Source organism: Dermacentor albipictus, unplaced genomic scaffold (genome assembly GCF_038994185.2).
Source record: "Dermacentor albipictus isolate Rhodes 1998 colony unplaced genomic scaffold, USDA_Dalb.pri_finalv2 scaffold_18, whole genome shotgun sequence".
In the NCBI taxonomy this organism is placed as follows: Eukaryota; Metazoa; Arthropoda; class Arachnida; order Ixodida; family Ixodidae; genus Dermacentor; species Dermacentor albipictus.
The window spans coordinates 5,278,317-5,303,624 of record NW_027225572.1 but is presented as its reverse complement, the minus strand read 5'-3'; the positions used below and the strand labels follow the sequence as shown (position 1 = coordinate 5,303,624).

The following is a 25,308-nucleotide window of genomic DNA, read 5'->3' as shown; positions in this document are numbered from 1 at the left end:
CGACAGAACGTTTTTGTTGCGACTTCAGAGATCTTGGTCTTCGCGACAGAATGCTTCTGTTGCGACATCAGACTTTCTGTCGTAACGTCAGGAATGTCTGTCAACTACGGAAACGTGAGGAACTTCTGTCGTACAACAGAAATTTCTCTAGTTGCGACATGAATTCCTGTTGTCTTTTTCAACTGGTACCTTGTGGATTCTATCGCAGACGCAAGTAAATCACAAAGCTAATGAAGAAACACTGAATAAAACCGTGCATAAGCAGCCGCGTCTATTCGCTGGAATGCACGGTAGCACTTGGCTGCGAACATATTGTACACCGCCGCACATTTCTGGCACCCACCACATAGGACACATTCACGCGGCAGAGACATGCGGTTTTTTCCAGGAATATTCGTGGGCCGCACGATAAATACAGAAGGCATGGACGACAGGAGCGCAATACGCACACATTCACCACACCAACACGAAAGCAATGCGGGTGACACGGGTGTAACCCGCGCCAACCGAGTGCTTAATCCTCGTAGATTTGATGCTTTCTGACTGAATAAGTTACAACGCGCACGGAAACATCGTACACTGGACGTGTACCTCCGAGATCATGTCAACAATTTCTAATGCTACAGTAGAGGGTGACGAAAGCAACAAGTCGTTTAAAACGAAGTGACGGCGCAGGTAGCACGGGTCAATGCACGGGCAGTAGCGCAAGGCGTCGTGGGTGGGCATGGATGGGCTTCAAAACAGCTGAAAGTAGGCGGCAAACTTTCCGGAAGGGAGCAAAGACTTGGCTCGCCAGCCTCGACCAGGCACGGCGGACCGCACAAGCCAGTGGAGTTCTGGGCTAGGGGCTCCACCCCCTCGCTTTCCACACCGTTTTTTTTTCTTTTTTACTAAACCTTTTTATACATATTTCTTCAAATTACAGCCCAGAGAAGGCTTCCTAAGAATGGCATTTGCGAATCTCGAAGGCCATCTTTTTACTGCCCGCATGCGGCGGAAGCTCCTGGAAATCAAAAATACGTCATAGAATTTCTTTCTGCGCTAAAGTATAGCGGATAATTTAAACTGTGCGACGGTTGTTTATGTATTGCAACATTTATATGCAGTTCGGTGCAACAAGGCACAAAGCGAGTGTGTACTGGTTATTATTTTAGTCATCGCGAAGGCCAACCAAGCTCCCAAGTTCACAGGTGGCGCCAACCACCACCCCATTTCAAAGTTGTTGCTCATAGTATCCATCCACCAGTCTTGTTCCCTTGTTTACATGTGCTGTCGGTCGTGCGAGTTGCTACGATGTGTTTGTTTGATCGTGTTTTTGCGTTTGGTGTAATGAATTGTGACTTAGTTCGCGTGCACAAAAGTGCCAGAAGATAGCTTGTGTCTCGCTGCATACTCGCGGTATGCGTTGTGCGCCAGGCAAACGTGGACCAACGATTTTCATGCCATGGAGTGCGTTCCCTTTGTCCGTGGTGGTTGTGGAGAGTTCGGTGGACGCCGCAAAGAAATTATGCGCATTATTAGCGTTCCGCAGGTCGTCCACTACGCAACTGCACGTATGCGGGAATAACTTTGCAGCTCCGGCAACTTGGAGGGCGCTTTTCGACCGCATCGTACCATTTAAAAGGTGAGTACAGGCATGCTGTGCTTGCTTCTCGTGTGTGCCTAGAGTGCCTTGCGGGCGCAAGAAATCGAACTCCCACGACGACATTGACTGTGCCGATGCTTGCTGAGCGTTGGTTGACATAATTTGCTTGCGCAAGTTTATTGGCTTAATGCTAAATTTAAAGTCTTGGTGAGCGCTTCCTTCCGATGAGAGGGATTAGGTTCGGCAACAGTCCTCATTTGCGCGAGCTGCCACTTTTCTGCTGAAGTTGGATAATAAAGACTCATCTGCCTCTTTACCTATTCTTACTGCAATGACGTTTCCTCTCTTACTTATGCTTCGAGGTTGTAAATGTCTGTCTAAGCGGTTGTTGGTTTGTGAGCAGTTATTGGGAAAAAGTATAAACACCATGCAAGTGATCTTTCGCGCGACAGCGACGCGATGTAGATGGCTGTCGCGCTAGCTCGTTCCCTACAAGTCGTACCTCATGCGAGCGGTCTTGCGCGCGACAGCGACGCGATGTAGATGGCTGTCGCGCTAGCTCGTTCCCTACAAGTCGTACCCTATGCGAGCGACGACATTGAGAGCCGTCTCCCCGGTGTTGCCGGTATGAGGGCAGCAAATACGCGCCAAAAGTGTGCATTATTAGTTTAGTTTGCTGTGTTTTACTCAAAGGAGCAGCGTAAAACATTTCTTTAAAGTCTTGCAGTAGGTTCTTAACCTTGCACGTATGAAAATAGTCGTTTGCTTGTTCCGTGCAACAAGCGGTAGTACTCGACTGATGTAGTACATCCAGTTCCGGCTTCGCGCTATTGTCTGTTCGCTCATAGCACTTCTGGGCGACGAGCAACGAATTCTAGATTTCCAGAACCAGGCGACAAAGAACGAGCGATATGTTCGCGCGACGGCCCGTTTTCTCGCTCAAAGCCGTCGCGCGTCGCCGTTGCGCACAAAATCTCCCTCATAGGGTTCGGGCAAAAAAATTTAAGCAATTGCGGCTTGCTACTACTACAGCTTACGTTTTGAGACAAGGTGTTTTGACATAACTAGAGATGACAAGGGAAAGTTGCTTAACCGATAGAAAAAAAAAATGAATTGTTACGTAAACAAACATTTGTTTGTAATGTGCTGTAGCTGTAGGTCTTAAAATTTTATTGTCATGAAGAGGTCCCTATTATCACAACATTCATCAGTAACTTTGACCTTGTGCTTTGTTCCCACCCTGCAGTGGTGCAAACATTGTTTTTGTGACTTTTTCTGTGCTCCTTGCATGTGTTCACAATGACTTCTTTAAAGTGCCACTGCTATAAGTTAACACAGAACCTATCTTGCAGTGGCAAGGCCGTGACCAACAACAGTGTCCACGTCAGGGAGGAGCTATGGCTGCAGCAGCACTGTGTGTAATCGGATGGTCTGGTCAGGTATGACTGAAGTGTATGTGTTTGCAAAAGTAGGATCTCGGTATCATTCGTCAATAAGTTTATGGACATATTACTCAGCAGTGCTTACTAAATAGGCTAAATATCTGCTCAACTTTATTCAACTTGCTGCTTATTTGTGTTTGTATACATTATGTACACGTACCTTGTTCACTTTAAAGCTAGATCTAACATGTCTTGAGGTATATTTTTTCTTGCATCAATAACTTCGCTGCGCGTTACATTTTATTTTGCTTATACACATTATATCTACCTCTTGTTATTTTGTTTTATTGATTTGAAACTTTCCTGTGTTATACCTTTTATATCCACTTTTTTTTGCGTTTAGGCTACACGCTTGTGCAGTTTCTGCACACGTAAGCATTAAAAGTGTAATGGGCCAAATATGTCACAGGTCTAAGTATGCAGCATGCTTACCATTGTTTAACATTGGCATTACAATTATTGTGAGGGTTACTTGCACGAACAAGACTAATTGAAAAAAGTTGCACAAGACAGTGCACTAGACTTCAACTTACAAGCTTTATTCAGAAAACACGCAATGAGGCCCCACCTTATGCTCAAAAATATCTGCAGACAGATGCATAAATAAATGTGCCACATGGGAGGAAACCAAATGCACAACAAAGCCAATACCGCCCACCACAACAAGCCATTACAAAGCATTCAGCAGGTTCTTCTCAAGGTACAACAAACACTCCTTTATCAGTGAGTTCCAGTGAAGGAGTGCTTACACATTCATCAACAGCCTTTGAAATGCCAAACACCAAATATTTCCTTATCTAACTGCCTGCCAAACCATCTGAACACTTGCTTGTTTTGAAAGCACAGGTAGCATTTACGAGCACATCTTCGGCAGCGGTCAGCCAAACGGGCAGTGCCTGCTAGAGCGTTTACAGCGTTCCGGTGCTCCCTAAGCCTCTCATTCAAGAATCTGCCCTTTTGTCCAATACAGCACTTTCTACAGGGAAGTGAAATCCTGTATACCACCCCCACATTGCAGTTAAAAAAGTGGATGACATGCTCCTTAGTGCATGTACCTTGATTCCCGGCGTTGCTTACCAACCTGCACATTCTTGCGAGCTCTAGTGGTGCTGAAGAAAACACCTACACTGCACTGGTTTGCCACGTTGTTTAGGTGGTGGGACACCCCATGTACAGATGGCACAGCCACAGGGCGCCCACTGGGACGTGCGTTATTGCACCGAGCAGCTGCCAGATCTGTTTTTACCTCTTTAATGAGGCTCCCACTAATTGACACCAAGGTGTTATCGAGATACCCGGCCCTACATAAATGGCTCGCTTGTTGCTGAGCGCTGCAGGAAACCTGGTGCACAAGATTTAACCAGAACAGTTCTCGGGCAGCTAGGAGCTATGCATCCTTTAACATGGAGTATGCCAAACGGTAGTCGAGCAAGGGCTTCTTTTTCCTAAGAGAGTATATATAATAAAGGAAAGTATGATTTAAAATTATACGAATATCGAATGATTGCAGGCGATCATCTTCTGGCGACTCATGTGTGAACTTGAGTCCTACTGAACACTGTTCGAAAACACCCACAATGTTTTTAACAGCAAAGCCAGCACAACAAGAAAGTCATTGGCACTACCACATTGCCCACTGGATGTGCAGTAACGCATGTCCCAGTGGTAGCCGTGCAGCGCTGCCATACGTACACAGGGTGTCTCACCGCTTAGAAGAATGGTGGCGAACAAGTTTGGTGTAGGCATTTTTTCAGCACCGCTAACGCTCACAAGAATATGCAAGTTGGTAAACATTGCCGGGCGTCAAGGTACATGGACTAAGGAGCATGTCACCTGCTTTGTTAACTGAAATGTAGTGGTGGTATACTACATTTCACTTCCCTGTGGAAAGTGGTATATTGAACAAACAGGTGCCTGAATGAGTGGCTTGGGGAGTACCGGAACGCTGTAAATGCTCTCACAGGCGCTGGTTACTTGGCTGATCACTGTTAAAGTACCCATAAATGCTCCCCATGTTTTCATAACACACCAGTGCTCAGTCAGTTTGCCAGGCAGTTATATAGGGAAATGTTTGGGGTGTTTTGCATTTCGAAAGCTGCTGATGAATGCATAAGCACTCCATCACTGGTACCAGCTGATAAATAAGTGTTGTGTCTTCAGAAAAATCTGGTGAATGCTTTGTAATGGCTTCTTGTGGATGCTTATCAGGTTCTATGTGCATTTCGTTATCCCCCTATGTGGCACATTCGTTTATGCATCTGTCTCCACATTAACTGAGCATGCGGTGGCCTGTTTGCGTGTTTCTTCTGAATAAAGCTTGTCAGTTGAAGTCTACCGCTTTGGCTAGTCCGACCTTTATTCCATACACCTTGTTTGTGCTAGTAACTATGTCACAGGAGCTGTGTCAACGCCAACTAGCCCAACCTTCTCCATTAATTTCACAATTATTTCTCAAGTTCCCAGAACAATGGACACGAGCTTGAATTTCTTTAAATGGTACATGAAGGCCAGTATTCACTGTGCTGTAAGTACTACAGCAGTGAGGAGTTTTCTAGTAAGCTTGCTTTCTTTCTCTACATTTTTTTATATTCTTCTTAAGCTATACCCATTCATGCAAGTAGGCATTGTGGCAGAGTCTGTGTCCAGTTGCATCGTTTTCGATTTTGTCTATACTGCATAGACCACATAGTTGGTACATAGTTCAGTCTATTGATGCACTATCATTAAATAAGCATGCAGTTTTGCACATGCAAGATTGCCTGCTCGCTATTGCTAAAGCATTTGCTGGTTATTGCTATGTTGCTCATCAAGTGAACTTGATTTCAACAGCACCACACAGAACATCTGCTTGGCAGTGGTGTAATTTTAATAGTGATTATCAGCCAACAAGCTCTAAGTCTACAGCTGTCCAGAAATAATTCTATTAGTTTGGGTCTCTCCACATATTTGGTTAGCACAGTGGGCTGTTTTCTATTTATTCTGCTTGGTGCTGTTCAGGTGAGAATATTTTCAACTAGCAAGTACAAAGTGTAATGCTGTCAAACGCCTTTGATTACTGTGCAGATGAATTGAAAGCATTGTACGTAATACAAAAAGTATTTTTCACAAAATACTAGTGTCATGAACAAGCATCATATGCACTGCAACTCATGGTTTTATGTTGGTATGCAGGTATTTCAAGTTAAGGGTGCTTGTGCATGTATTTTCCACATATTAGCTAATGCTTTAGCTATATGAAACTGCCTATGTTCTGGCTGCTAAAGTCAAACTTGTGGTTGATGAACCTGCTTGTTTTTGCTGTGCACTTACATTTCTGTTGTTTCTTAACGGTTGTAGCCATGTGACAACTGATGTATTGCAGCAATGTCAAAGGTAGCTTCCACCCATTATTGCTACAGTGTGCCAACAGACACCTGTCGCCGTATTTGTGCATTTTCTGAGAACCAGCCGTATCCTCTAGGTGAAATTTGTAGTGTCGTTTTGAGTTTGCCAGTGAGTTCATATAACTCTTGAGGACAAAATTTACACAGTGAAGGAAGGGAGACCATACAACATGACCAGTGATTACTGAATTTGATAGAAGGAATAAAATTAACACTGAATGTGTGCTTATATTGTGCACAAGTTCCTTCAGAAGGAAAATGTGAGTTCTAATACAAAGGTGAAAAATCACAATAAACAGTATTTGCGTAAAAAAAGGTGAATAGTCAGACTAATTTCTATCCCTTGTCATCTAGAAAGGACGCCTTTTTTCATGCATTCATAATGGGGGCTTGCTCACACGTCTTGTGGTATGCCTCTCTGATTTCTCTTGTCAATTTTTCACTGTGGGTGGAAATAGATAAACTAATTTAATCTGGCCTCAAGGCCTATCGCGGCAATGCACGGCCAAGTCAGACGAGCATGCCGGTCTTCTCAGTAAAATGTGGTGATTTCTTTGGTACATATTTAGTTCCTAACATTAGAATGCAGTACACTGCCCCTAACACGCACTAGACATATTTCGTGGTATGTTTAACCAAGCGTAGCTCGCTTGCCTGCTTGCTTTTCTCAGTTCACTTGTGGATTGTGCTGCATACCTGCCTACTTTATTTTTTCGCTCGAAATATGTGTGCATAGCATTCCACAAGCACATTGAGAAAGGCGTCCAGACAAGGGAGATTTGTATAAATTACCACTAAATGTCTTGTGTCCGTCATTAGTAGTGTAGTCTATGCCTCTGTTCATGTGTATGTTTGGTCAAATGTACAGGGTCGTCAACTCTTGGCACGAACACGACTCAGCGTGACCACGCCCCGCGGAGTGCCAGCGTGCATGGCGCAGGGGGGATGTGGAGCTTCGTGTCATCTGCTAAAGTGCGGGAGCATGCCATGCTTTAGCGGATGACACACGACATGAAGTCCCACCTCTAAGCCCCTGTGCGCCTGCACCGCTTAGCTCCGTTGCACAGCCATGCCATGCGCGCTGGCAATCCGCGGAGTTCGGCCACTCTGCACCATCTTCGTACTAAGAATGGACGGTCTTGTACATGGGGCAGACTGGCCGGTGTATAAGCATGTGCCCAGGAGAGCACCATTATTCACTCAAGGGACAAGCATGCTCATCCCACTTGACAATGCATTGACACAACTGGTGAAGTACGCCAGATTTAGATTGTTCATCTCTTTTGTTTACTTAAGGCAACCGATTGATCAACAATATCACTGAGGCATACCATTTAAAAAAGAGGTACATCTGTCAGCCAGTGCTCATTATGATTGCATTACAAAGAGGAATACTCTCTAAACGACACAGAATAGTGATCACTCTGTGCTTATTTGTTCTATTTTTATGCAAGTACTGTTTATCATGATTTTATACATTTGTATTGCAACTTGTGCCCTTTGTTTTAAAAGATCGCTTGTGCAGTGCAAGGGCACACGCAGTATATATATTATCTTTAATTTTTGCATCAAAATTAATGTTGAATTGGTAGTTTTCGTGTCTTGTCTTCTTTCTGTCCCTTGTGTCACTCAAAAGGTAAACATTAACGTACACCAACTTTCTTAATTACTTGGCCGTCAGTGTTGATAGACATGAAATGTTGTTTTCAGCCAGAATATTCTTACCATTTCTCATTTCCGGTCAGCATAGTGCTAATCCTTTGGCTTTTTATAAAGCATGCTAATATGTACTTCTGATTAATGCAAAACTTAGTTCTAGTTGGTGGTAGCTGAGCTTGGACATCATGACAAGTGCAAGGGCACACACACACACAAAGAGATCAACTGAAGGGCTTAATGACAAAAAGCAGCAACGCACATATTGCGCAAAAACCTACAAAAAGATGTAGAAGGTGCAATTGTCCCTAAAGAGAATTCCGCTGCCGCTGTACTAGCGCTGTACTGTTACAACAAACATTTCAAACCTGTTCGCAGTAAAAGGAGCGTGCACACCGAGTTCTGAAGTTTGAAGTTGTGACGGGACTTGGCGCATTCATCGCTGCAATTTAGTCATGACGAAAATGTAACTGCTGAGATCAGTGAGTGGTGCGAGTGGTTTTCAGAGCCCACAAAAGAATTCACTTGTTTTCAACCATGCAAGGGTAATCATACTTTCAAGGCATGTCTCCAGTGTTCTTTAGAACAAGGCCATGTAGTGTGTGATGGTGGTGGATTTTGGAGACTGGCGCGCGTAGGTCTCTAGGTAACATGTGCTGCACTGTTCTCCGTGTGACACTGCAATCTTGGAGGCCTTGACGTCACTCGTTCTTGCACTGTTCTCTGCATGGCGGTGCGCCTATTTGAATCAATTGTTTCGCTTTCTCTGTTAATTTCATTATTGCAAGGTTAGAGTGTACGAGATATGAGTGTTTGCTGCCCTTAAAATGGAAAAATTTTATTAGTTTATACCTTTACACAAAAATGAATTTCTTGGTGAGGTTGGGTTTAACCCCAGTTTCTTTTAAAACTTGTTCGAGGGGCAGAAATTGGAAATTATAGAGTTGCATCAGAAATTGACGGACCTAATTAACCTATATCATATTGTTGTATACAAGTGCGTTTTAGTGTTAAGAATACTGCTCAGGAAAAAAACACTTCATATCTATTGCAGGTACAGATTGGTGTGGGATTTGTGATGCCACTCAACAAGTGGCATTACATATTCAAGTCTGCTTCCGACGGAAAGTGCCCATTAGAGGTGGCATGGCACCTGTGGACACCAGTGCAAGCAGGTGAAAGCAGCCTGACTGGACAGGCCTGCCGAACAATGTGCCGCGCATCTGGGAAGCTTCCGGCAACACCGGAGAAAGTGGCTGCTTTGAAAAGTAAGTCAACAGGCACCTCATTTAAGAAACATAACTGCATTTCTGCAAGTTATCTGAATGAGTTAGCATTACATGATGTATACAGAGCGACAAGAAATGCCAAAGCAAGAATGAGGCAAGTGCCTATATATTATATCTTTTTCTTCTGCTGTATATGCACTGTGTCTCGACACACAATTTAAATGTCTCTGTGCGTATGAAAAGCAGCACAAGATAATTTCGGGATATGGGTTTCCTGCGAAAACCGCCCACAAAGCTTCCCCCATAATCAGTTTCAATTAAAAACAATCAAGAAAGTCGGGTGGCTACACGAGCGGTTAATTTTGACAGGACCTTAACAGCTTGCATTCACCTGCTGCTCATTGTCTTAACAGAAGTGAACATTTAAGCACCTCATTGTCTTTGAAATTTCTAATGTAGACTTGGCATGCGTTATTGTGGCTTTTCACGCTTCAGCTTTCATTTCACTTTTTTGAAATAATGCTTCTCAAGAAAATTGGGTTCCGACACAGCTTGGCAAATTGTATGGTCTAAAAGAAGCTTTTTAAACCACTGCCTTCTTAAGTGTTGACTGTGGTCACCTGATGTGCTGCTTTACAATCTGCAGCGTTCACAGCCATGCAATTTCAAAACACTATTCTCATTATTAGGACGTAAAGTTATAAACAGGGATAAAGTGCCTCAGAAAGGGTAGCCAACGTTTCGTTAGGAAGACCTATCTTCTCAAAGGCTGCCTCGTCATCCTCGGCATGTTAGTTTTAAAGTGTTAGTGGAGTGACGTCACATGCAGTTGTCGGGAGTGGCTGGTTGTAAAGGGAGAGACTTGAAGGAGAATGAGCGCAGTCACTTGATGTCTGTAAGCATGATTCCTAAGACGTAGGAACAATAGTGGGAGTGGGAAGGCGGGGAGAAAAGGAGAAAAAAAGAGACACCAAGAGGGAAAGAAAGAACAAGAAAAGAAAAAGAAGGGCAAAGGAAGGTGTTGGGGAAGCAAGAGGTTAGGGAGCATTCAGGGGTGTCTTTGGCAGCATGTTCTTGTGGCTTTAAAGGAGCCGGTGAGGCGGTCAGTGCTCGAGTAACAAAAACAACCCGAAAAGACATTAGTTGAAAGAATGACTTTAGTAGCATAGCAGCAATGCGTCGGATAATTTAGAAGGAGTTAAGATGGCAGCAAGGAGTCCGGAATGCAGTGCATAGGGCAGCTGGAAGGCAGCGGCATGGTCTTTCTAGGGACGTTAGTCCCAGTAGCTCAACGTACGTGTCGTCACAGCGGTACACAGAAGTGGCGATACCCTGTGTGGCTGAGGCACCGAAGAAGGTATCCTGGCGCCTGGGACTTTGGAGTGTGTTGGTGAGGGTGTTTCGAAAAAATATAATAAAGAACAGACAAATATGGGGGTGAACTGAAACTGGAATAACAAATAATAGGGTGGCATGAGCAAAAGCGGGCGGAAGCAGATGTACATGGGAAAACATATTTATGCGAACATATTTATGGGGATCCTACAGACTTCCTATTGCGCTGCACTGACAGGCCCCACACATACCTACGATACATAGACGACATATTCATAATATGGTGACATGGTCAAGACAGCCTAGATAAATATGTAGGATTTCTAAATTCTTTTCACCCAACAATGAAATTCACATCAAAATCTTCAATGGAGCGCATAAACATTCTGGACACAACAATATACATTGACACTGGGACACTAATGACAATGCTGTATGGAAACCTTTGACAAACAACAGTACCTAGAATATACAAGCCACCATCAAGCCACATTGCGAAGAAGGCATCTTTAAAGGCCAAGCACATGGCTACGTCACATGTGTGTTGAAAACCAAGACTACATAGATAGACTTGATCACCTTAAAGAAACCCTATCAAACGGGAACCACCCAAAGAGTCCCCTTCAGAAAGCCTGCACCAATGCAACCAAACCTGACTGAGCCGAGGTGCTCAAGCCCCACCCTAGGATCACAAAGAACAGCGCCTCTTCTTACTACTAAATTCTCAAACACACTGCCAAACATGAACAACATCCTCAATAAATACTACCTAATTCTCGCCAGCAACCAGAAACAAGATTTTTCCCGCCCTGCCCAGAGTAGTCTTGAGATGCAACACTATAATATTAAGGATATTCTTGTACGTGCCAAACTAAAAACAACAACGAAGTTGGGAACCAGTCCCTGTGGCTGCCCGGGTGCTCTACATGCAAACACATTTAATCTACTACTACAGTAATAAGTACAGCATCAAATTACTCAAACAAGGTAATTTCGAGTTTCATCTGCACATCAAGCAATGTAGTCTACTGTCTAGAATGTGCCACTTGTAGCAAATAATACATAGGTGAGACAGGACAAAAAATTCATAAAAGACTGAACGGTCATCGCGCAGATACAAAACAATTTACCTAAAGTAGTAGCCAGCCACTTCAATGAACATGTCATATGTGACAAAGCAAGGCTCTATAGACTACGAATTTCCGCTCACCTCGCTAGAGGAAATATATGGAATCATACCTCATACACAAGTTTAAATGCCTACATCCAATGGAAATCAATTTAACACGTAGCAACTTAGAATATTTAAAAACTTTAAAGCTGTAACTTAAATCGGAAAGCCTCATGTCATCAACCAAGCCACAAAACACATTGTTTCACCACCTAAACTTAATTCTTAACCTCACCTATTCCACCGTTTCTAATTTTTACCTGCTTACTACTCAATTTATTATATTCTTTCATGTTTTAATGTTTATATCAACTGTATGACCCCTTTTCCCATGTACACCTGCCTCCGCCCGCTTTTGCTCATGTAACCCTCCTATTTGTTATTCCACTTTCAGTTCCCTCCTTTTGTCTGTTTTCTATCATATTTTTTTAACACCCTCACCACCACAATCCAAAATCCCAGATGCCAGGATACCTTTTTCTGCGCATCAGTCACACAGGGTATCACCAGCTCTAATACCACTGTGACGACACCTGCGTTGAGCTACTGAGGCTGACATCCCTAAAACACCATGCTTCTTCCTGCCAGCTACCACATGGATTGCATCCCAGACTCCTTGTCGCCATCTTAATTTCTTCAACATTACCCGACGCGTTGCTGCTATGCTACTCAAGTCATTCTTTCAACTGATGTCTTTTGGGGTGTTTTTTGTTACTCGCACACTGACCGCCTGACCAGTTCTAAAACGGCAGAAACATGCCGCCAATGACACTCCTGAATGCTCCCTAACCCCTCACTTCCTTAACACGCTCCCATGCCCGTCTCTTTCTTGTCTTTCTTTTTTTGCCTCTTGGCATGTCTTTTTTTTTCTCCTTTTCTTTCGTTTCTTTTCTCGCCGCCTTCCTATCCTCACGGTCTTGTGCCCTCGTCTTAGGAACCATGCTTACAGACGTCAGACGACAGCGCTCATTCTCTTTAAAGTCTCTCCCTTTACAACCAGCTGCCACTGACAACAACTGCACGTGACGTCACCCTACTAGTCCTTTAAAACTAACATGCCAAGGCTGACCAGGCCACTTTTGACGAAGATAGCTCCTATCGAAACGTTGGCTAGCCTTTCTGAGGCACCTCATCCGTGTTTATAACCTTCATACCACAGTGTGCTATTCCATCTGTCAGCCGCTTTCTTGATTTTAGATGTTCTGATTATTGAAGTTTGTAAGACATGGCCTATCAGCACTTTCGGCATACTTTCCGTGATCTCATTTTATTTAAGCATAAGAATGAGGAAGGAACTGCTACACAAAGAAAGCACCACGTACATTATTCGCATGTACGCTCTGATCTGCATAGCTGATCTTGTTCTACGCAAAGCATCCTAAAATTTTCATGCCTCTCTTCGGTGCCAAGAAAAGCAAGGTGCTGGGCATCATGCGGAATTCCAGCGATTTCCGCCAGCCTGGATTAGAAAGGACTGTATAGTGTGGCTGTAACTGGCATTCTTCTGCCAAGATTCAATTGTTTTATGGATCAAAGTACCAGGTACTCTTGTAGTCGCATCAACACTCTGCCGAAGATTTCATTTCCTACAGAATGATGCTTTTTTTTAAACAGACGAGCATGAAAGATTGCTCTGTATTACGTTAAGATGCTTCTTTAGGCTTTTTTACATTGAAGATGTAGGTTAGCTTAGCAAAGTAGCAATATGGAGATTGAAAAGTAGAAAAAAATGGCAGATCCCATGCCCTGTGAGAATCGATGTACACGAAGCACACATTGTTTGCATTGATTGACAATAATTAACGGTGATGTTAGTAGCAAGTTTGTAATTTTTTCAGCGTTTAGTCCAATACGAAAGTGGCGAGTTGATGTTAAGCTTTACCTTGCATGCACCACTTCTGTTTGTCTGCATAGTCCGCAGAACACACAAAGAGATGTGTTTGCTTGAGGTGTTGTTGCGAGTCATTGTTCATAATCTCTGAGAGGGAATTGAGCGTTGTCATTGCCTCACATGGCGCAGCGCATCATGGCAGAAATATTAAACTTTAATTGAATTATGAGGCTGTGCATACTTCAATTAGGTATTGTAATTGTATCTATACATAAGTTCGCGGTCTGCACTACATTTCACTGCATAGCGAAGACGCTCCTGTTCTGTGTGACACTTCTTTCAAGTCTGGGTGTCCTCGACGTCGAGTGCACGCCTTGCTGGCGCGTGTTAATGGGCTCCTTCTACATACATGGCCAACACACCGTTGAGATTCCAGCTCAAAGCGCTCTCTTCAGACTAAGGACGATTCTAATGTTTACACTATCACAGCCCAGCATCTGCATTTTTCTCGCATAGAAATTAAAACCAGCACAGTACGTGCAATACACCCTAACGGTGAAATGCTGGGGCAGCAGCGCCGGTCAGGATGTGCAGAGGTGAGCGCCATCTGGTAATGTTGCAAGAAATCCAACGGCATGCATGACAAGACCATAGCAGCTGCAGCGCCCGTAATGTTGGGAGAAGAGGCAAAAAAAGCTTCACTTTAAAACATTAGTTGCCATCATTTGCAGCTAAATAAAGCTTGCAAGCCAGCCATTATACAGCTTTTACATGAAATCTTTTATGCCCATATGGCAAATGCTAAAGTTACGACATCCTCACCAACCGCATGAGCAACAAGTAAAGCTAACAAATGATAGAATGGACAAACCAGACAGCTTGCACCTTGCAGCTCTCCTGCATGCGTTAGAGACAGTGTAGCCAAATTGTGGTTCTCCGAATTTGACAGGAATTTGGGTGGTCGAAGAGCAGACAAATTATGCAAAATCAGAAGCCAAATATCCACCCCACGAGGCTTTGAGTACAGCTCCCATGTGTCTAAATTTTGCAGTTAAGCCAACCTCCAGATGAGAAGAGGCGTGGATTTGGCAAAAAACATACAAAAATTCCATGTAAATCTGCAAAACAATGTGATGCATGTGTATGCATTCTCACTGCAAATAAACCTGTACCTGCTTGCGCCCTGGGTAGCATGTTTGTGTGTGACATTTGCTGCATTTTGTTATCTGAAACTTTTTTTGAAGTGATAAGAGCATATTTTCTTCATTCACTTATTGCTGGAAATCGTTGGAAAAACAATTTACTTATATATTTATTGCACTCTCTTTTTAGGCTGCCTGGAGAAATACATAAGTGACCATCCAATGATGCCACCTACACCACATCCGGAGAACCACCTTGCTTCCCTGCGAAAGCACCTTTGGAGCTTTCTTTTACACAAGCAGGACGCCAGGGCAAGCGAGTGGAAAAGTAAATACAGTACAAGTCCAGTGATGCTTTTTCAATAAAGTGTGATGATATGCTACGTAGTATGGTGCTTTACAGATTGATTCGTTATGGCATGAAAATAGCCGCATCTTGGCAACATATATACAGACTGTAGACTTCATAAGACTCAACATCACATATAAAGATAGCCCGTCATGAGGTTCCGTATAGCAATGGCTGCTCCTTCAATTCATCACACAACTTGCCTTTGACGTGCTGCGCCCACGATGATATCCAACCAAGTGCCCACCGTGCCACCCATCACCCACCGTGCCACCCATCACCCACCGTGCCGCCCAGCACCCGCTGTGCCCAGCACCCGCTGTGCCCAGCAACCAGCATGCTGCCCAGCACCCACCATGCCACCCGTCACCCACCATGTCACCCAGCACCCACCGTGCCACCCGTCACCCGGCATGCCACCCAGCACCCACCGTGCCACCCGTCACCCGGCATGCCACCCATCACCATAATCCACCATGATGATGGATGATGGATTCCACTATGCCCAGCATCGGGCAAATTTTCAATAGGGAGACTAATCTATAAATTTGTAAGGCCATAAGTCTATAGACAGTCTATAGAGTGCATAGAAACATATTCTCAGTCGGTCTATAGCCTGTTCTAAGCAATAGTAAATAGAAAGTCTGTAGTAATAGCGTATATATAATCTATAGACATTTGCCCATAGACAACAAAAGTAGAACTGTACGTCTATACGCTTTTGTCTATAGACATTCTGCAGACATTTGTCTATAAACGTGAATTTTCATTAATCTATAGGCTGTCTCTATAATAAGGAAAATGCAGACTCAGACATTTTATAGACTAGTGAACAAAATGTGTGCGGCCATAAATTTATTCACAGCTTATAGACTCCGTAGACTCATGTCTACAGACTATCTAATGGCGGTTGTAAAGAAATAGTTTTTAGATTGTCTATAGACATTTGCTTATGGACATTCCATAGACTTTAGTCTACAAAAGGAGAACTGTATAGCCTGTACACCTTCCTGCAAATACATTCTGCAGACATTTATCTACAAACGTGAATTTTCATTAAACTCTAGGCAGTCTATAGGATGCCTCTAAACTCACACTTTATATTATAGTTTATAAAAGTTGTAAAGCAACGAGTCTATAGATCGTCTATAACCTGTATATAAACTTGCTACAGACTGTGTGTAGAAAGTTCTATGAGGAATAGTCTATAGATAGTTTATAGACATTTGCCCATAGATATTCCATAGATTCCAGTCAACAAAAGTAGAACTGTATAAGCCTATACACTTTAGTTTGACCATATCCATTCTGAAGAGAATTCTCCACAAACATGAATTTTCATTATTCGTTTGGCAGTCTATAGAGTGTCTAAAGATGGAGACATTTTACAGACTGGACTTTAAAAAGGCCAGGAGTCTAGAGACAGTCTATGGACAGCATAGACACTTATCTAAAGACTGCCTATAGAGAGTTATATAGGAATAGATTATAGATTGTCTAGACATCTGCCTTAGAGATTCCATGGAGTCTATCAGTCTACCAAAGTTGAACTGTATAAGAATATACATTTTTGTCTATAGACATTTTGTAGACAGTGGTCTCCAAGCATGAATTTTCGTATTCTATTGACAATCTATAGAGTATGTATACATCCAGATACTTTACAGACTAGTCTATAAAAAGTGTAAGATCATAAGTCGAATGACAGTCTATAGACTGCATAGGCATATTTCTGCAAACTGTCTATAGATTGTTCTATACGAATAGCGCATAGACAGTCCGTAGACATTTGCCCATAGCCGTTCCATTGACTTCAGCCTTCAAAAGTAAAACTGTATAAGCCTATACACTTTCACCTATAACGATTCAGCAATATTCTGCAATCATGAACATTAATTTTTATACACAGTCTATAGAGTGCCTATGGACCCGGACATCTGATAGACTAGTAAAACAGTGTAAGGCTATAAGTCTATAGACAGTCTATAGACTGCATAGACACATGTGCACAGACGGCCTAAAAGCCCTTCTATGGAAACAGTTTATAGATAGCCTATGTACTTTGCCTATAGAGATTCCTTAGGCTTCAGTCTACAAAAATAGAACTGTATTAGCTAATAAAGCTTCGTTTATAGACATTCTGCAATCGCCCACAAACGTGAATTTTCATTACTCTATAAATAGTCTATAAAGTGCCTATGGACTCAGCCATTCTAAAGACTAGACTACAAAAATATAAGGCCATTAGACTATAGATTGTCTATAGACTACATAGACATATATCTACAGATTTTCTATGGACTGTTCTATATACATAGTGTATAGATAGTCTGTAGACATATGGCCATAGACATACCTTAGACTTGAGTCAATAAAATTACATCTGTGTAAGCCGTTACACTTTCGCCTATAGACAATCTGCAGACAATTGTCCATATAAGTGAATTTGTATTGTTTTACTGACAGTCTATAGAGCATCTACAGACTCCCACATTTTACAGACTAGTCTCTAAACGTGTAAGGCCATAAGTGTCTAGACAGCCTGTAGATGGCATAGACACAAGTTTTCAGACTGTCTATAGAGTCTTCTATAGCAATAGCATATAGATAGTTTATAGCAATAGTGTATGCATATTCTATAAACTTTTGCCCATACACATTCCATAGACATCAGCAAACAAAATTCGAATTTTATAAGCTTATACACTTTTGCCTATAAACATTCTACAGGCAATTCTCTATAAACGTGAATTTTCAATTATATATAAGCTCGGCAGCAGCGCTTCGGGAATGTTGCTTCAAAATCCGCTCTGCTTCTCGGTGCAGGTTCTCGCTACCCTAATCGCAGTATGGTCACCGAACCAGGCTTGTGCATCGGACGGACTTCATTGCCACAATCTTGGTGACAGCGTCATCGAGGTATCAGTGGATGGTGACATGTGCGAGATCAGCGAGAACATCCCGCCTTTGCTCCTGACATCTGCGCTTGCGCCTTCATCTGTGACGTCACATCACGTGGGACTTCCAGCGCCTTTAAAACGGGTCGCACTGCAAGTTGCCTCCTGTGGGCTCAGCAGCAGCGCTTCGGGAATGTTGCTTCAAAATCCGCTCTGCTTCTCGGTGCAGGTTCTCGCTACCCTAATCACAGTATGGTCACCGAACCAGGCTTGTGCATCGGACGGACTTCATTGCCACAATCTTGGTGACAGCGTCATGGAGATATCAGTGGATGGTGACATGTGCGAGATCAGCGAGAACATCCCGCCTTTGCTCCTGACATCTGCGCTTGCGCCTTCATCTGTGACGTCACATCACGTGGGACTTCCAGCGCCTTTAAAACGGGTCGCACTGCAAGTTGCCTCCTGTGGGCTCGGCAGCAGCGCTTCGGGAATGTTGCTTCAAAATCCGCTCTGCGTCTCGGTGCAGGTTAGTTCTTACTTACCTACGAAGTGCTATCGTAGTGACAACCGTTTCCTGATGTTGCTGCCATGCCCACTGCTGCTGTCTGATATGTTTCCGTTTGTGTTGAATCTTTTATCATGTGGCGATATTGAGGCGAACCCAGGTCCGACTGAGAAGGAACTCTTGATGAAGCTACTTGATGGCCAGAATAACATGATGACCACCATGAATAGCCTATTATCGAATCAAAATAGAACGGAATTAGATATAACAGATATGAAGGAAAGACTAAGCTGTTTAGAGGGTAACTCCTCTGTTCTGCAATCTTTAGAACAAGAATTTAAAAACGTGAAGTCATCTGTCGCTACTTTGCAAACACAGGTGTCATACTTACAGAATAAGTTAGATGACCAAGAAAATCATTTACGGGATACAGGAACATGACAATGAAACAACGGATAGCCTAACAAAAATACTACAAGACGGTCTTTTCAAGGATAAGCTGGGACTCAGTGTTAGTGGCATGGAGAGATGTCACAGACTAGGCAAAAAGAGCAGAAAAGGCCGCCCAGTGATAATTAAATTCTTGGATTATCGTGAGAAACTAACAATTCTCAAGTCTTGTTCAAAGTTAAAAGGAACAAACCTTTCCGTAACAGAAGACTTTTCATTCAGAGTGCGTCAAATACGAAAAAAATTGTGGCTAAGTGCGAAACAGGAAAAAGAAAATAATGCTAAGGTGAAGTTGTTCTTTGATAAGTTAAGCGTGGACGGCGTAATGTTTGGCTGGGACGAAGCTAAAGATAAGCGCTTTAAAATTACTAAAAAGAAATGAATTGAGAAGATAAACAGCAGGCCTTTCACAATTCTTAACATGAATTGCCGCAGTGTCGTGAATAAGACTGTCCAGCTTGAGAGCATGCTTTTTTCACTAGAACCCGACGTGGCCGTACTAACTGAAACTTGGTTAAGCGATGATATATTTGACAGTGAATTCGTACCAAAGAATTATAAAGTGTTACGTAGGGACCGGGATAGAAGAGGGGGAGGTATTGCTATACTGTATAAATCTTCCATTATGCTGCAGTCAATGCCTGATGTTCCGGATGTAGAAAGCATATTTTGTAAATTATATGTCAATAATTTTATATATATCCTTGCAGGTTTGTACAGACCTCCTAACTCCACTGTTGATTACTTGGAGCGCTTGTCAACTTATATGCATTCATATGTAACGCAAGAAGATAAATTAATATTAACCGGTGATTTCAACCTGCCAAATATCAATTGGGAAACTTTTTCTTCGTATCCAATTCAAAGTGCGGAAAGTGTTATGACTAATATAGCTTTTACTTTTGATCTACTGTAAATTTTGCAGGATTTCACAAGAATTCAAAATGATTCAAGGTCCATTCTTGATTTGTTTTTTGTAAGTGGCACCATTAAAGACTGCATCTCACATACAGTAACATCTGGTATTTCTGATCATAAAGCAGTTGTCCTGACGTTGAAAAGTGCTTTAATAAATCACACCAATAACGTTCAATGTTTTCCAAATTTTTCAAGAGCACAGGATGACTCTATAATAGATGCGCTAGCTTTTAACTACGATCACTTTCAAGGCCTTGATTGTAGTGTATACGACCTCTGGCTTTTCTTTAAAGACCTCATTTTTGATTGCGTGGAACGCTTCGTTCCTAAAATAGTGAAGAAGTCGGAGCGCCGCAATCCATGGATTACGCGGGAGACGTTACAGATGAGGCGGAAACTTAAGCGATTAAAAAAGAAACGCGCCCTAATGAAGGACGGCGAAGAACTTAAAGCCGATATTGATAACTTGTCCGAAAACTTCACGAAAAGATTGTCAAAGATAAAGAGTATTCTCACAGCACATTACTACCAGACTTTATCAGATCATCTCCCGAGAAATTCTGGAGGGTTGTGACGCCCGCCTCTTCGTCTTCCGACACCTTTTTTATTAACGGTGAAAGTGTGCGGGATGAGAAAATTGTGTGTTCTGCTTTTAATAACCATTTTAAAAGTGCATTCACAAGTGATGATGGCTGTTTACCATGCTTTTCTGCTGAACTGCCTTCCCTTCCCGACATTGTTATTTCGGAACAGGGTATTCTAAATTTATTGTTAAAGCTTGACATTAAGAAGTCTCCAGTACCAGATGACATTCCGAACTGTTTTCTAAAGCGTTATGCTGAATGGTGTGCAACATATCTGTACATTCTATTTGCGAAGTCAATTAACGAAGGATCACTACCGGAAGACTGAAAAATTGCTAGAATAAAACCTTTACATAAATCGGGGGATAAATCACGCATCAATAATTACAGACCGATTTCATTGACATCAACATCTTGCAAGCTCTTAGAACATATATTTCATAAACATATAACTGGATTTCTAGACGAACATAACGTTTTCACAAACATGCAGCATGGTTTTAGAAATGGCCTATCGACGACTACTCAACTAGTTGAAATCATACATGACTTTGCTAACACTGTAAACAAAGGGAAACAAACAGACGCGATATTCATGGATTTCAGCAAGGCATTTGATAGGGCGTCTCATGTTAAATTGCTTCATAAGCTAAGAGCTGTGCTTAAAAATGATAAAATATTAGCATGGATTAAAGCCTACCTTACAAACCGCCATCAGTTTGTTACTGTAAATAAAACAACCTCTGATATAGCTGCTGTAAATTCTGGTGTCCCACAGGGATCCGTTCTTGGCCCCCTTTTCTTTTTGTTATATATAAACGATATTATCAGTAACCTCTCTGTTAAAATCAGGCTTTACGCTGACGACTGCGTTCTGTACGATGAAATAACAACGGAAGAAGACCAACTTAGGTTAAACAGGGACTTTAATAAGGTAGTTGAGTGGTGTAGACAATGGCAAATGAGCATTAATTTCGAAAAGACAGTATATATGCGGATAACATTAAAACAGAAGCCACTGGTATATCGCTATGGCACAGAAAACGCTTTTTTTGGCAGAGGTAACACAATATAAGTACCTTGGCTTGTACATAACAAAGGATCTTTCCTGGTCAAAGCACCTTGACACAGGAATAGCAAATTGTCGCCGTAAGTTGTTTTTTCTAAGACGCGTATTAAAATCTTCCACACCAACAGTACGTCTATTGGCATACAAAACACTAGTCCGCCCCGTTTTAGAATATGCTATAGTTATATGGGACCCGTTCACTAAAAGCGATATTGGAGAGCTAGAAAGCTTACAGAAAAAAGCAGTTCGATTCATTTACAATACATATGGGCGTAGTTCTATTACTAACCTTTTATCTCGGAGCGGCTTGCCTTCTATAAGTGACAAAAATCGTGCATGTCGTTTAAAGTTCTTTTTCGAAATAATAAATGGTCACTACAACATCGACACGTCTCGCATTATCACCTATGCAACAGGTTACGCTACCAGACAGCGACACTCACTAGCTGTAACACCATTTACAACACGTGTCAACTGCTTCAAGTATTCCTTTTTTCCAAGAACTATAGTAGATTGGAATAAGCTGGCCAATAAAACTGTAACACAGGACTCACTATCACTTTTTGAAACATATCTTTAACTTTTTTTTTGTGCACTTGCTGAGATTGTCAGTGATAGCACTGTTTTACTGTATGATTGGGAAAGATCACCGATGTAACCTTGAAGCACTTGTTTTTTTGCGCCTGTGTTTTTTTTGTGCCTGTGTTTTTTTTGCGCCTGTGTTTTCTGCGCCTGTTTTCTGCGCTTGTGTGAAACGCTTGTGTGAAGCGCTGGTTTGAGGAATTTTTGAGTGCAATTCCCCATTGTTGTATTTATATTGTTTCGTGAACTTATTCGTGTACCACGCTGCTAAGATCTTGTTTAAGATCGCAGTATTTAGAAATAAAATAAATAAAATAAATATTGAGGCGAAATAGGTTTGCACGTGTTGACACGGGACCCTTAAGGCGAGAATGACGAAGTTCGTGGTTGCGCGCGGGCTCTCCGAGGACCAGCCATCGCTAAAGGCAGACGTTTTTTCCCAGTCTGTCGGTGCTAAACTGTTTTAGTTGCCATAGCTGCGTGACATTTCTGGTGGACGTGCGGGGTACGGTCGATGTTAAGATCTCCGGAGCATACCCCAGACCTAAGCCCGGCGAGTAGTTCAACCGAGCTTACCCCTGTGCACGTACGTGCCAGCCGACGCCTCCAGGGACTCCAGCCACAGCACGGTCTGCTACCTGAACGAACTAAAATGACGACCCAACCACCTCCCGCCACTCCTGCAGCATCGCACGTTGTCGTCAATCACATACGGACGCCGAATCTGTTCCACGGAAGTGCTTCAGAGGACGCCGATGACTGGCTTGACCATTTTGACTGGGTTGCCAACCTGAACGACTGGAACCACGAGCGTAAGCTACGTTACGTGTACTTCGCTCTTGAGGATTCCGCGAAAATATGGTTTGAGAACCACGAGGCGACACTGACGTCATGGGAAGAATTTCGTAGGTAGTTCCTCAATGCCTTCGCCAGGGCGGACAGGAAGGAGAGAGCGGAGTTAGCGTTGGAGGCAAGAATTCAAGGCCCGAATGAGCGAGTGACTGCGTACGTAGAAGACATGAATCGGCTGTCCAGACGTGCGGACCCTTTGATGACTGAAACAAAGAACGTGCGCCATCTCATGCGCGGCGTCAAAGAGGAAATCTTTGCTGGCCTAATTCGAAATCCGCCGACGTCACTTGCAGAGTTCTATGACGAAGCCACTACTATGGAAAAGGCCCTTCAACAGCGGGCCAGGCAAAACAACCGCGACGCCGTGATTTCAAGGGAGCTCTCTGCCGTTACCCTCGGTAACGACGTTGGCGCCTTGCGAGAACTCATCAGGGCTGTCGTCAAGGAGGAACTGCAGAAGATGCAGACGACCACGGCCCCTGTGGGACAACTTTCCATTGCGGAAATGGTGGGCGCCGAGGTCCGACAGGCCGTCCATGTTCCTGGACAGTACGAGGCACCACAGCAGGTACCGCACGCCGAAATGAGTTACGCTGAAGCAGTACGCCGTCCGCCACCCTCAAGTGCGTGCAGCATGGCACACCCCACTCAACAAATGGACGTAAGCTTCAGGCCGCCTCGCAGCCCACCACACATCCCCGAAGCAAGGACTAGGAAGAGCGACGTCTGGCACACCACAGACTAAAAACCCCTTTCTTTTCATTGTGGCGAAGCCGGGCACATCTACAGAATGTGTCCTTATCGTCATGTTGCGCTTCTTGGATTCTCGCCGAATGCACCTCGTCCACGACCTGGTGAGCGGCAGCCGGATATAGAGAGTTTCGTCGCAAATCGTCGCAATGTTGATCAGCGATGGCCGGAGCCCCGTTCGTCGTCTCCTGTTCGTTACAGGTCTCCATCACCAAGCGAATCCTTTACTCGCGGCGCTCTGAGACGCCGCTCCCCTAGCCCGGCGGGTCGGGAAAACTGAGTTCAGCGACCTCGGGAGGTGAGGCCGCTGACGACGACCGTACGCAATATCCTCCACTACGACGACAATGACGAAAACAGAACGACGCAGACGTACAGACGGAGTCGAACACCTTACGAGAGGTAGTAACGTCGAACATTCCCGTCACCATAGACGACGAAGAAATAACGGCGGCAATCGACACTGGAGCGGACACCTCAGTTATGAGCATGGACCTTGCCTGCAAGCTGAAGAAAGTTTATACCGAGTGGACAGGGTCGCAGATTCGAACTGCAGGAGGACATCTGCTAACCCCGGTAGGAAGATGCACAGCGCGAGTGAGCATTCGTGGGTTTGCGTACCTCGGAGATTTCGTTATCCTCCCAAGCTGCTCGAGGGACCTAATTCTGGGAATGGACTTTCTGCAGGCTAATGGGGCTGTGATCAACTTACAAAAGTCGCGGGTAACGTTTTCGACGGCGCAGGCCTTAGCAGGGAGCAGCACTGACGACACGTATGTCATCGCCTTGAGGATTGTTGACGAGAACATCACGGTGCCGCCAAGGAGCTGCGTATTGACCCTCATCACCTGCGACGCATTCGACGGCTATGAGGGTATTGCCGAGGCAAATATCCCGCTGCTGCTTGAAAAAATTACCGACGATTACGTTACTTCCTAATGCGAAATTTGAGCGCAGCAAATAAGCTGTTTCACATTTTCGATAGATTGAGGCAAAGAAATCGTGCAACACATGTATGCGCTATCACAGAATTTTTTTTTTATTTTTCACACGTATTCCTTTAACAAAGACTCCACTAACAGTTCTTGACAGTCATGAAGGAAGCTTTGTGGTCGGAGAAATAGACTGATATATGTTCGACTTGGTACACCAATGCTTGATTCTCAAAGACGAGATCTATACAAGTGCCTCGCGAGGTTGTCACAGCCGTGGGACGCGTTACGAGCGAGAGGAACGGGATGTTCTCCCGCATAAGTGTTAGGAAATTGCTGTTTGTCTTTATGTCAACATTAAAGTCCCCCAATACTAACATCGGTGTGGATCGATGGACGGTTAATGCGAGTTGCAGGAAGTGCACGACGTCTTTCGTGAGTGCGGTAGCGGACTCACGAAAACGGTATCAGTCGGTCGCTGCTAGCGCTGGGGGGATGAAAGGGGGGCGGAGCTGGTTACGAGGCCGACGATAACGCCGACGACGACGCGAAACCCAGGAACGGACGCCAAAGAGCCATTTGTGTAGCCAGCCCTCCTCCACAGTCTCTCCTCCTCCCTTCCATCATCCTCCCTCGCCCGGAG

General features: G+C 43.7%; 1 long non-coding RNA gene across 1 annotated transcript; it reads left to right on the top strand.

Annotated features, from left to right (window-relative positions):
- The first annotated feature begins 1,509 nt into the window (after positions 1 to 1,509).
- On the top strand, positions 1,510 to 15,161 carry LOC135903472 (uncharacterized). The gene is made up of 4 exons (XR_011509696.1): positions 1,510 to 1,624; positions 2,938 to 3,024; positions 9,121 to 9,334; positions 14,965 to 15,161. It is a non-coding gene; the product is annotated as an uncharacterized lncRNA (long non-coding RNA).
- The last annotated feature ends 10,147 nt before the right edge of the window (positions 15,162 to 25,308 follow it).